We start from the raw sequence: 9,808 nt of genomic DNA, 5'->3' as shown, positions 1-9,808 counted from the left end.
AAAAAAAAAAAAAAAAAAAAAAAAAAAGATTGATTACCCACGACTATGTAAGATTCTCGCGTTAATTATAGAGAAAACCCAAATCTTAATGAAGCATTTTTATACTCATTTACCTTAATACATTGAAACATATAGTTTTCAACGAAAACACTTGTTTTAAGGGATTCTGATTCCAAATAACCGAATCTCTCAGAATTTTCAGAGTGTGTGTATATTGTCATTCTAGTTCAAAGTTGTCATTCGAACCAAAAGTTGTTCGAAGCGGCAATAATGAATTTAAAGCGGTGATTTTATGCCTGCTATAGCAACATTTTAGGTAAAATCAACTTATTGGAGAAGTCACTTCATATTATCGATTTTACACGTTTTTTCCATTTTTCCGGTAGTAAAATGGTCTGCCATTAACTTAGCTTTCTATAAAGTCTCTTAATTCTGTTTATTCAAATAATTAACCGTCTCAAAATGAGTAGGAATAAAAAATATATGAATACAAGATATGAAAAAAAATACGCATTAATTACAAAATAAAAGCAGGAATATTTTCCTGAGTTGAAAAAAAATAATGAAGGAAAGAGTAGTAATATTGATGTATAATATACTACTGTATAGCCAAAGAGATAAGTAAATTAATATTCAACATCTACATGATCAATTTTTAATTGCACTTCCTTCTGTATGAAATACATAGTAAAGGAAAGTATTAGGATCAAATAAATTTCTACATGAACTGGAATCAACGTCTCCTCAAAGTAGATGCTAAGAGAAAATTAATTTTGAAATAAAATCAGTATTGTTTCTAGTTCTCAAAATTAACTGATAACATCGCGAATATTTTATACTTTATTTTAGACTGAACATTTAACGGTATATACAGATATCCCCAGCTCCATGAACTAGAGTTTGCTATCAGTCAGTATCTCAGGGTGCTAGCTTATTCAACAGTTGTTCTGTTTTATTCACAATCCTTTCTATGAAAACGTTATTCCGTTTTATTCATCAACCTTCTTCCTTTTCAAAGTCGAGCATCTTTGATAATAATAAATTTACCTAATAGTGAATGAAGAAGGAAATATTGTTTGCTCATTACAAATCATTGAGTGATTAGTTTTAAGTATTATGACTCCACTAATGATGCAAAATAAGAATCATTACCATCTGACATATTATATCACAATGGGTGCCAGTAACAGATCTTTTTGCTTTTATTTCTATTATTTAAGATGTTGAGGGACAATATAAGTTATTTTGCAATTATTGCACTAAAGCATAAAAAAAAGTAAATGCCGTCCGAAGCTAAAATAAAAATAGAGTACAAACAAATAAATTAGTTTTGGGGATATGCAATTGTAGGAAAATAATAAACCATACTGTTATCATTTGCAGCGTTGCTAAATATATATATATATATATATTGCAACTTTGAAGCCTTATAATAATTATTATTTATGAGAAACGGTGAAGTGAGTGAGCAAATAAGTGTAGATGATAGTCATTTATTCAACTGTAATATTTGATTTTGAGTATAAAAGAATTGTTAAATGTCATTCAATATTTTTTTTTTTTTAAATATAGAACTACAACAATTAATTATTGGTTGAGAAATCCGTCACAAAAATTAGTAACACATGTTATTTATATAACATAGTTTTTCCTACCCCAAAATAATATAAATTGTAACCTGTATGGCTGGGATCTCAAGAGAACTAGGATGTTTATCATTTAAAGAGGTTTTTTATTTACCCAGTTTTCCAAATAAAAGTTGTCTGATTTAATGAGTGACCCACTGTGAAGTTAGAAATGTACCGTTTTTTTATTTATATAGGTGACAATGTTTATAAGAAACGTATTGTTATATGTTTTATATTATTTAATCTTTGAAAACAATAAAAAGCTAATGATTGAAAAATTGTATGTGCTAATAGCTTTAAGCCTAGTACCTATTGATGGTATAAATCTAATTAAATATCAACATTTGACATGTCAAAATATTTATGTAACGCTTTTAATGTTTTTTCTGTTCCATGCTTTGACACTCTTTCTGAAGCCTCTTCACAACTCTCCTTGAGGTTTTGACAATTTTTGCACATTAATTCACTGATTTATTATACAAAATCCAAGATAGTTCTAAAAAGCAATTCAAATGTTCATAAACAAACGTGTTAATTATTGGTTGAGAAATCCGTCACAAAAATTAGTAACACATGTTATTTATATAATAGTTTTTCCTACCCCAAAATAATATAATCGCAACCTGTCCAAACCTGATTAAATGAGTCTCTAAGTTCCCACAATAGAGGTAAAAAAAATGAAAAGAAAACTGTGAAATCAGATAGATTTACAAAGGTATATAAATTTTCAGTAAGAGAGGTATTTCAATGTTAATGTGTCGGAACCTCATTGTAATTATCAGTAGTAGAGGTTTCTCACAAATTCAGGGCCCACTTTATCAGATCACTCTGTAAATTAAACAAAATTGGCGGATACATCGATATAATATTTATTATTCTTATGATAAAAGAATATGATATATTTAATATTATAACGATAGTTATAGTGTTATAGTGCATTGGACATAAATATTTCTACCTATTACTTACAAAATATAGACTAACGGACGTATCTTTGGTAATTGCAAGGCATACCATGAAATAAATGCCACTGGAAAACTCATTCGTTCGAAATGTGATTAGTCCAGTGTCAAGGGAGTAAACAAGTATTTATTCACTTCAAAAACTAAACTGCATTTGTTTTTGCTTTCACAAACTCAATACATTGATCTAGAACGCAATGGTTTACCTGGGAAACGAAATTCAGATCTGTCAACTTTATTTAAACTCTTTTTATTATATTATAGGAAATATGGTTCATAAATATTATTATTATATATATTTTTTGGATTAATAGATGAATTATGGTATATACCGATAAAAAATATTATTGTGCAGTAGAATTGCGATTTGGTATAGATTTTCTTAAAAGCTGGTGTGTAACAAATATTTATGTATGAATAATCTGAAATATTTATTAAAACATTTTTATATGACATGACGTTCTCTTGGCAGAAGGAATCTATGATCATAGAGGAGACACTTTAACAAACGGTTGATAGAGAAACTTTTCAGAACTCAAGTTCTCTAGGCTCTCCTTCCACTCGATATCATCCGATAGGAGTACAAGTGGTGCTTGGCCTCTTCTCTCACTGGGTATTACCTTCTTGGACGTATAGTCTATTGTAGATGTGTAATGGTCTTGAACATTTGATAATAACCAGAGTACTCACATAACACTGGTTATATACTGGTCTATGTCTCTTCTTCACAAGATGAGACAAAAAAATATGGCAACAATTAAATTAAATGAAAACATACAGCACATTGAAACTAGGCATGAAACAGTCCAAGCTCTTTATTGAAATGTTAATGGAAAGGGAAAAATTTTACTTTAACCTTACTAGAAATAAATTGAAAACAATAACAGTCCTCCTAACGGGCCACTGCCCCTTATTATAACATCTTAAGAATATGCTTAATAACAGCTTAAGAAGATGAAGCTGAAGGAGGATTCCACCTGTCGTCTATGTATGCTAGATGAAGAAAAGGCACAGCATATTCTGTGTGAATGTGAAGCCCTTGCACATCCTTCGGAAGAATGCAATATTTGGGACAGGATAGAATGGAACCATTCTCATATAAAACATTACTAGAACTGACCAAAAATAATTAATGATGTTCGCAAGAAGCATAGGATTTATAAGAGATATCTAATGGAAAAGAGGGGTAAGTCACAAAAGATCCAACTGCGTCAAGTTAAGGAAGGGATTACCCTCAGTGTAATAATAATAATGATTGTGAATATTACCTGTATGTTTATTTTTAAACAAATACTTCGTTGCATGTCAATATAAAAGATAAATAGATACCCGTTGGGATCGTATACATTGATCTTGTCGTATTTTAGAAACAACTTCAAAAAGAATGGCTCTTGCGATTTTTCTTTCGTCTTTCATCATTATTGGTTTATGTATTATTATTATTTTTTTCTTTATTTAGAAAACAAAAATTATTCAACATGTGTGTAATATTAAATGATACATTGATTTAAAAACGATTATACTTATGTCTGTTGGAAAAGAACTAAGACCCTGATGCAATAAAAAATGAATCAGTCTCTCTCTCTATTTTTTTTTTTTATAGGACTCATCGAGAACTCTGTGATTATAAAGTTACATTAATAAATTTAATATTTCATTAAATATTTTAGATTATATTTCTTTAAAGTTCTTACACTGCGATGCGACAGGGAGTGAGAGTTAAAAAAAAGACTTTTTAAACCGGTTAATGCATTATTTATACAGTAAATGCAATAGTAACTAATTTATAGTTTTATAAATTTACCCCTACCGTTTACCCTCAGTTAATATAAGGAGAAATAGTAGAGTCGAAATAAATTACTTTAATAACTTTTACATGTGTTTGTGTTTAATGTAACTTATATAGTGTGAAATGTTTCCTAGTGGTATTAGTGACTTCAACAACTACTGATAACAATAAAAAAAGGACCGCATCGACTAGTGGCTTATTATAAATTGTTTAGCATTATTATAAAAATGTTAAAACTTTTTTTAAATAAAAGTTTGTATCCCAACTGTTTAAGTTGATCAAAAGAGAATTTTATCATCATTGGCATTCATAAAAAAAATAAATAACATTGTGATATCTATAGCTATCACCGATCAAGCTCGAAATGTAATATACATTTTCAACATATTGGAGTAGAATAAATAAATAAAAAAAAAAATTGAAATTTCTCAGATAAAATCTTCGAAAAATATTTGTAATATATTAATAATACGTGTCATTAGCAAGGTGTAGATATACATTTAGAATAGGAAAATAGAATCAAGAGATATAAAGAGATACTAATTTTTTTTTTGTGAAGTTTTAACTTAGTGTAATTTTTGGGGGGAAAGACAGGATTAAAGGTTATAAGGTATAGAAACCATTCAGTCAAATAATATCTCTTTCTTTTCCTTCTTTTTTTCCCTAACTTTTATAATTTTTTCCAACTAAAACTATGGATCTCTACAATCGTATGCTCTCTTTAATACAAAGAAATCAAAGTTTAGGGTAACAGAATTGTGTAGCTGATTACCTTGTTCTGGGGAATTTCGTAAAATTCTTTTCAATAAACAAGTCTGACTTGCTTGAAATTAATAATATCAATAAATTAGAAAAAAGTAAGAACATTTGACTGTCATGTTTCGCCGAACAAAGCTGTAAATCAAGACAACTAATATAAAAACAGTTGTGTTAGTAGTAGAGTGGCTATGTGATGTCACCATAGCTAACATAATCATGTCACCTAGAAATTAAGTAATTGATTGAACCGAAGGGCCCATTATATTTTCTCCACAAAAGATGTTTTGACTTATTGCTGCCTCCAATATCATTTCACTTTTGTATAATTTTATTACACTATGTTATTATTATTCCTGTACTAATTGCTGAAAAAAAAATAAAAACTAAGTTTTATTTGTAAAATAAAATTCCTGTTGTAAATAAATAGTACAAGCAAATACATATAGTTTTTAGATTAGATATTCCATGCAAAAAATTAGTTTTATTTTATTTCAAAAAAATAAAAATAAATCTTTTATTTTGGATTTCGTGAACTCTTATTTAAATAACCGACTTTGTTGAGATAAAAGTAAAATTATTTTACTTTTTTTTTTTTTTCTGGGATTAGAGTTTTCTGAATTCATAAAAAGCGCTAGGATGGGATAAGTAGTTCTCAAAAAGGATTCGCCACACAGAGGGAAAAATATTACTCAGAGAATTTATAAATACGGGAACCCTCCAACTACCAAAATACAGCTATAGCCTTTTCGTTTATTTTAACAAATAAAACCATAAGCCTAAATGAAATATAAATTAACCTGTTTTACACAACTATTCTCTCAGTAGCAATTTTTAAAGCGAACGCAGAGATATATTTAATTTTTAATAATTGTGAGGAAGATGTTCACGGCTACACATCTCTTTGATTTATAAAAAAAACTTCTGAAACGAACCAGTTTTAGCATCAACGCGTCTATAAAGAAGAATCCCATACTGGTTATTGTATTTTTCTTGGTAGGAGATTCCATATTAATAAATATGTAAAATAAGATATTTAAAAATTATAGTGTCATAAAATTTCGTAATATAGCTTTGGTTTAACTTTGCTTTATTTCACCCAGAAGTAGGTACTGCAAACGTTTTCATGAAATATCTTTTGACTCCTGTTTGAAACCATATAGAGGGAAAGAAAGAGCGACTGAAGCGCGTGGATTAATTTACGAGGCGGGAGAGGATTCCCCTCACGACCAGAGGATTACAGCTGGCACTATATCCGTCATCCCGTACTGTCACTAATAACCGAACAGTCAAACTCAGTTAATCCATGGAGCTCATCTCGTCATGGCAATAACTTCTTGGCTAACAATTTTACTTTGTTATTGTCTTTGGGTGCGTACTTAGTTAGAGAGGGTGTTAAGAAAACATCAAGGCTACAATTGAAAGATGTGACAGGTGCTTATTTAACATAACTCCCTTAATAGTTTGAGTAGATTGATTAGGACAAGTGAGTCTTCATTACGTTAGATCAGATCTTGTATTTAAAAAAATATTTAATTTAATGCTTTATTGTTTTAGTTGTTGTTCATTTTTAAAAGAACAATAAGTGGGAATGGTATATTATTCATTATATTAATCTTAGAAAAATATTATTTGATCATGTACAAATAAGGGGTACTCAATATCAGAAAAAATATTTATTAGCTATCTACGTTTTTACCTACTTACGTTCTAGTCTTCATAAGAGATGTGTCAATGTTGGTTAGCAATAAATCATGTTGTTGAGAACTCGTATTGACAAAAAGCTCAGATGAAGATTTAGGAATTATTTTACTCAAAACGTAGGCTTCTAATAAATATTTTTGAATACTTTTATTTGACCGCGATAAAAAACAAAACAAAAATAGTAAAGCCACATTTATTTTAATAATAAAACCAATAATTACGTATAAATTTCAGCCATTTTAAGTTTATTTAGTACATACAGGATATAAAAGAACAAGCAAAGTCGGCCAGAATGTCAGATAGAAATTATTGGCAGCTCACCGGTACACTTACTACGTTAAAGATTACACTAACTCTATTGGTTCAGGACTCTTTACAACCAAAAAGAGTGTTGAAGAACGAGTAACGCCGTGATATTAAGTGATATATTTTAAAGGAAGTGATCAGTACAGAGCTTTCCAGTTCAGAGGTTTATCCTCTATAGCTTCCACAAGTTTTAAAATTTTTATTAGAGTGATAACAATGGGTAGTTGCTCTATACGCCTGTAACACTCCATTTTAACTAAAATCAAATTTACTGAATGTATTATATAATATACAGTTGTAAATTTCAATAAAGATATTAATAAAAAAAAAGTTTTTATTTGACACACTCTGGGTTATAACAATGGCAACAAAGATAGAACACATTTCGATGGAATCTTCGATTTTCTAACCTTCTCCAGCGCACCTAACACCAGTATTTCTATTAGAATGAGGTACTTTGTTTCTAATTTATGTGGGCCACTTTTTTTGATCCGACGAGTCCTAAAGGCGTACATTTCCATAAATCGCAAATATACAATTTTTTTTTTGTTAACGTTTTTTACGACAATGTGAAAAAAAAATCGTTTTCCTATGAGTGTCAGTCATTTTAATTGAGATTTTTTGTCTCCATGGCCGATCAAGGTAACTCTAATGATGATGACGGATTCTTATAGTAATTTGAATTCTAAATGTATTAGCTTAGACATTTTTCCTTATAGATATTTTTTCCACAGACGAACATTGTCGAAAATTTATTTAGTTAAAAAAAAAAAAAATTATATATGTTAAAAAAGTAATAACAATAACAACGAAGACTTCTATCTTTTTATCTACGTATAATAGAACATGACTTTAGCAATAGACATTTATTTTAATATAAATTAACAATTTAATGAATTTACCAGAAAAAAGATGAATAAAGGTAATGTACTGTCCAAAAGGTGTTAGTATAGCATTTCAATGTTATATTACCATTATTATATTATTACTGCATTATTTATTATAATTATATTATTATTATCTACAATACTACTCGTATTATTGTTATTAATATATAACATACAATGTAACATAGCTCTGTAATACTTATTCATAATTGCACTATTGTTACATTATTTTGAGTTGAATATGATTTCTAAGAATATTGAATATTATTAGTGACGAATGATTTTTGTCCACTGGCACCCTTGCTTGGTTATAATAACTGGACCTGGAGTAAAGATCTCATCAAATTTCTAATCAGTTATTGCACAGTATTAATCAGGTATCATAAAGCCCAAAACGCTTCATATAAATAGAATTATCTAATTGTTACTCCTTCGTAATTGTGAAACCGCATTCGCTAGCATTTTCCGCTTGGTCGGATCTGGGTCAAAGGAGAAATGGTCCCTCGCAGGCAGTTAGTACATAGAACAACTGTCAAGCAAACAGGCTCAGCAAACTCCACTCAGCCTTCGCGCCAAATGTTAGCTATCTTGCCTTTTAAGCTATGGGATACATTAATAGAACGCCTACACATGAATATAGTCGCGGCAGTATAGGTCACTCGATTTCAATATATATTTTTCATTTTATGAAATAATGGATTTATGAATATAAATCAAGTATATTTCAGATAATGTTAAATTATGAATTATGTTTTATTAAGTTCTATGTTAAATTATTGTAATCCATATTCGATACTAGATTGAAATTAACTGTTGATAAAAAATATATTATAACCTGGATTATCTCAATAAGAAGTTTAGTGAGTCAATTCTTAAAAAAAATTTCTTTTTGAGGTTAATGACTTCCACTTTAATGAAATGAATTAATAAAAAAACAGGGAGATAACCAAACAGCACACTGGACATGGCTGTGCTAAGGAGTAGTGAAGATGCACAAATTGTGACATGATTTCTTAGAAGAAATTATGAGGTAAATATAATTGTGTGAAATATAATGAATAGAAATAGACATTGTTGTTATGATAGTTTTGGCATTGTTATAGGTTTAAGGTTGCATGAATATGGGACAGTGGTCCCGAAACGTTGTACCATGTAGTGATAATTTTAATAAAGAAATTTCATTAAATTGGAAGTCATTAACCTCAAAAAGAAATTTTTTCAAATAAATTATAACAAAAGAATCGTTATATTGAGGTTCAGTCCCTTGTTTATTGTTCTTTATATAACGAACAGTAAATAATCCAACTTCGTTAAATGATTACTGGGTGTTGTATGATAAACACAGTGTAACTGTTTTATTATTAAAAAATATTATAAGCCATTAGTTACACATTAGTTTACACATTACATTATACACACAAAAATATTTAAATGAACATAAATGACATGGCCAGTTGGCTTACGTTTAATGCAAATCGTTTTAATTCGTCAGCTATCATCAGTAGACTTCACATTCAACGCACTTTAAATAATAAACCTCCAGTCTATTAGTTATAATGATATGTAAACGTAAACATTGTATTTATATAGGTTACCGTGACCAAATTAATTAATATTTTTACAATGAATTCATTGTAAAAATATTAATTAATTTTTTCTGAGATTATATCGAGACTTCTTTACAAATAATATTTGTAATGTAATGGTATGTTTGTAATGTAAAAATAATTATATGCAATCATTCATAATATATGAGTTCCCACTTGGTGTGCATTT

At 28.9% G+C, this 9,808-nt stretch overlaps 1 protein-coding gene across 1 annotated transcript in view; it reads right to left on the bottom strand.

The window, feature by feature from the left end:
- Nucleotides 1-9,808, bottom strand: part of LOC106683209 (zwei Ig domain protein zig-8) — an 83,571-nt gene that overhangs the window by 72,497 nt on the left and 1,266 nt on the right. The gene's annotated exons all lie outside the window — the stretch shown is intronic.

This window comes from Halyomorpha halys, unplaced genomic scaffold (assembly GCF_000696795.3).
Source record: "Halyomorpha halys isolate HHAL.00 unplaced genomic scaffold, Hhal_1.1 Scaffold473.1, whole genome shotgun sequence".
Lineage (NCBI taxonomy): Eukaryota > Metazoa > Arthropoda > Insecta > Hemiptera > Pentatomidae > Halyomorpha > Halyomorpha halys.
Note: the sequence above shows the minus strand (reverse complement) of the source record. Positions and strands in the feature narration are given on the sequence as shown.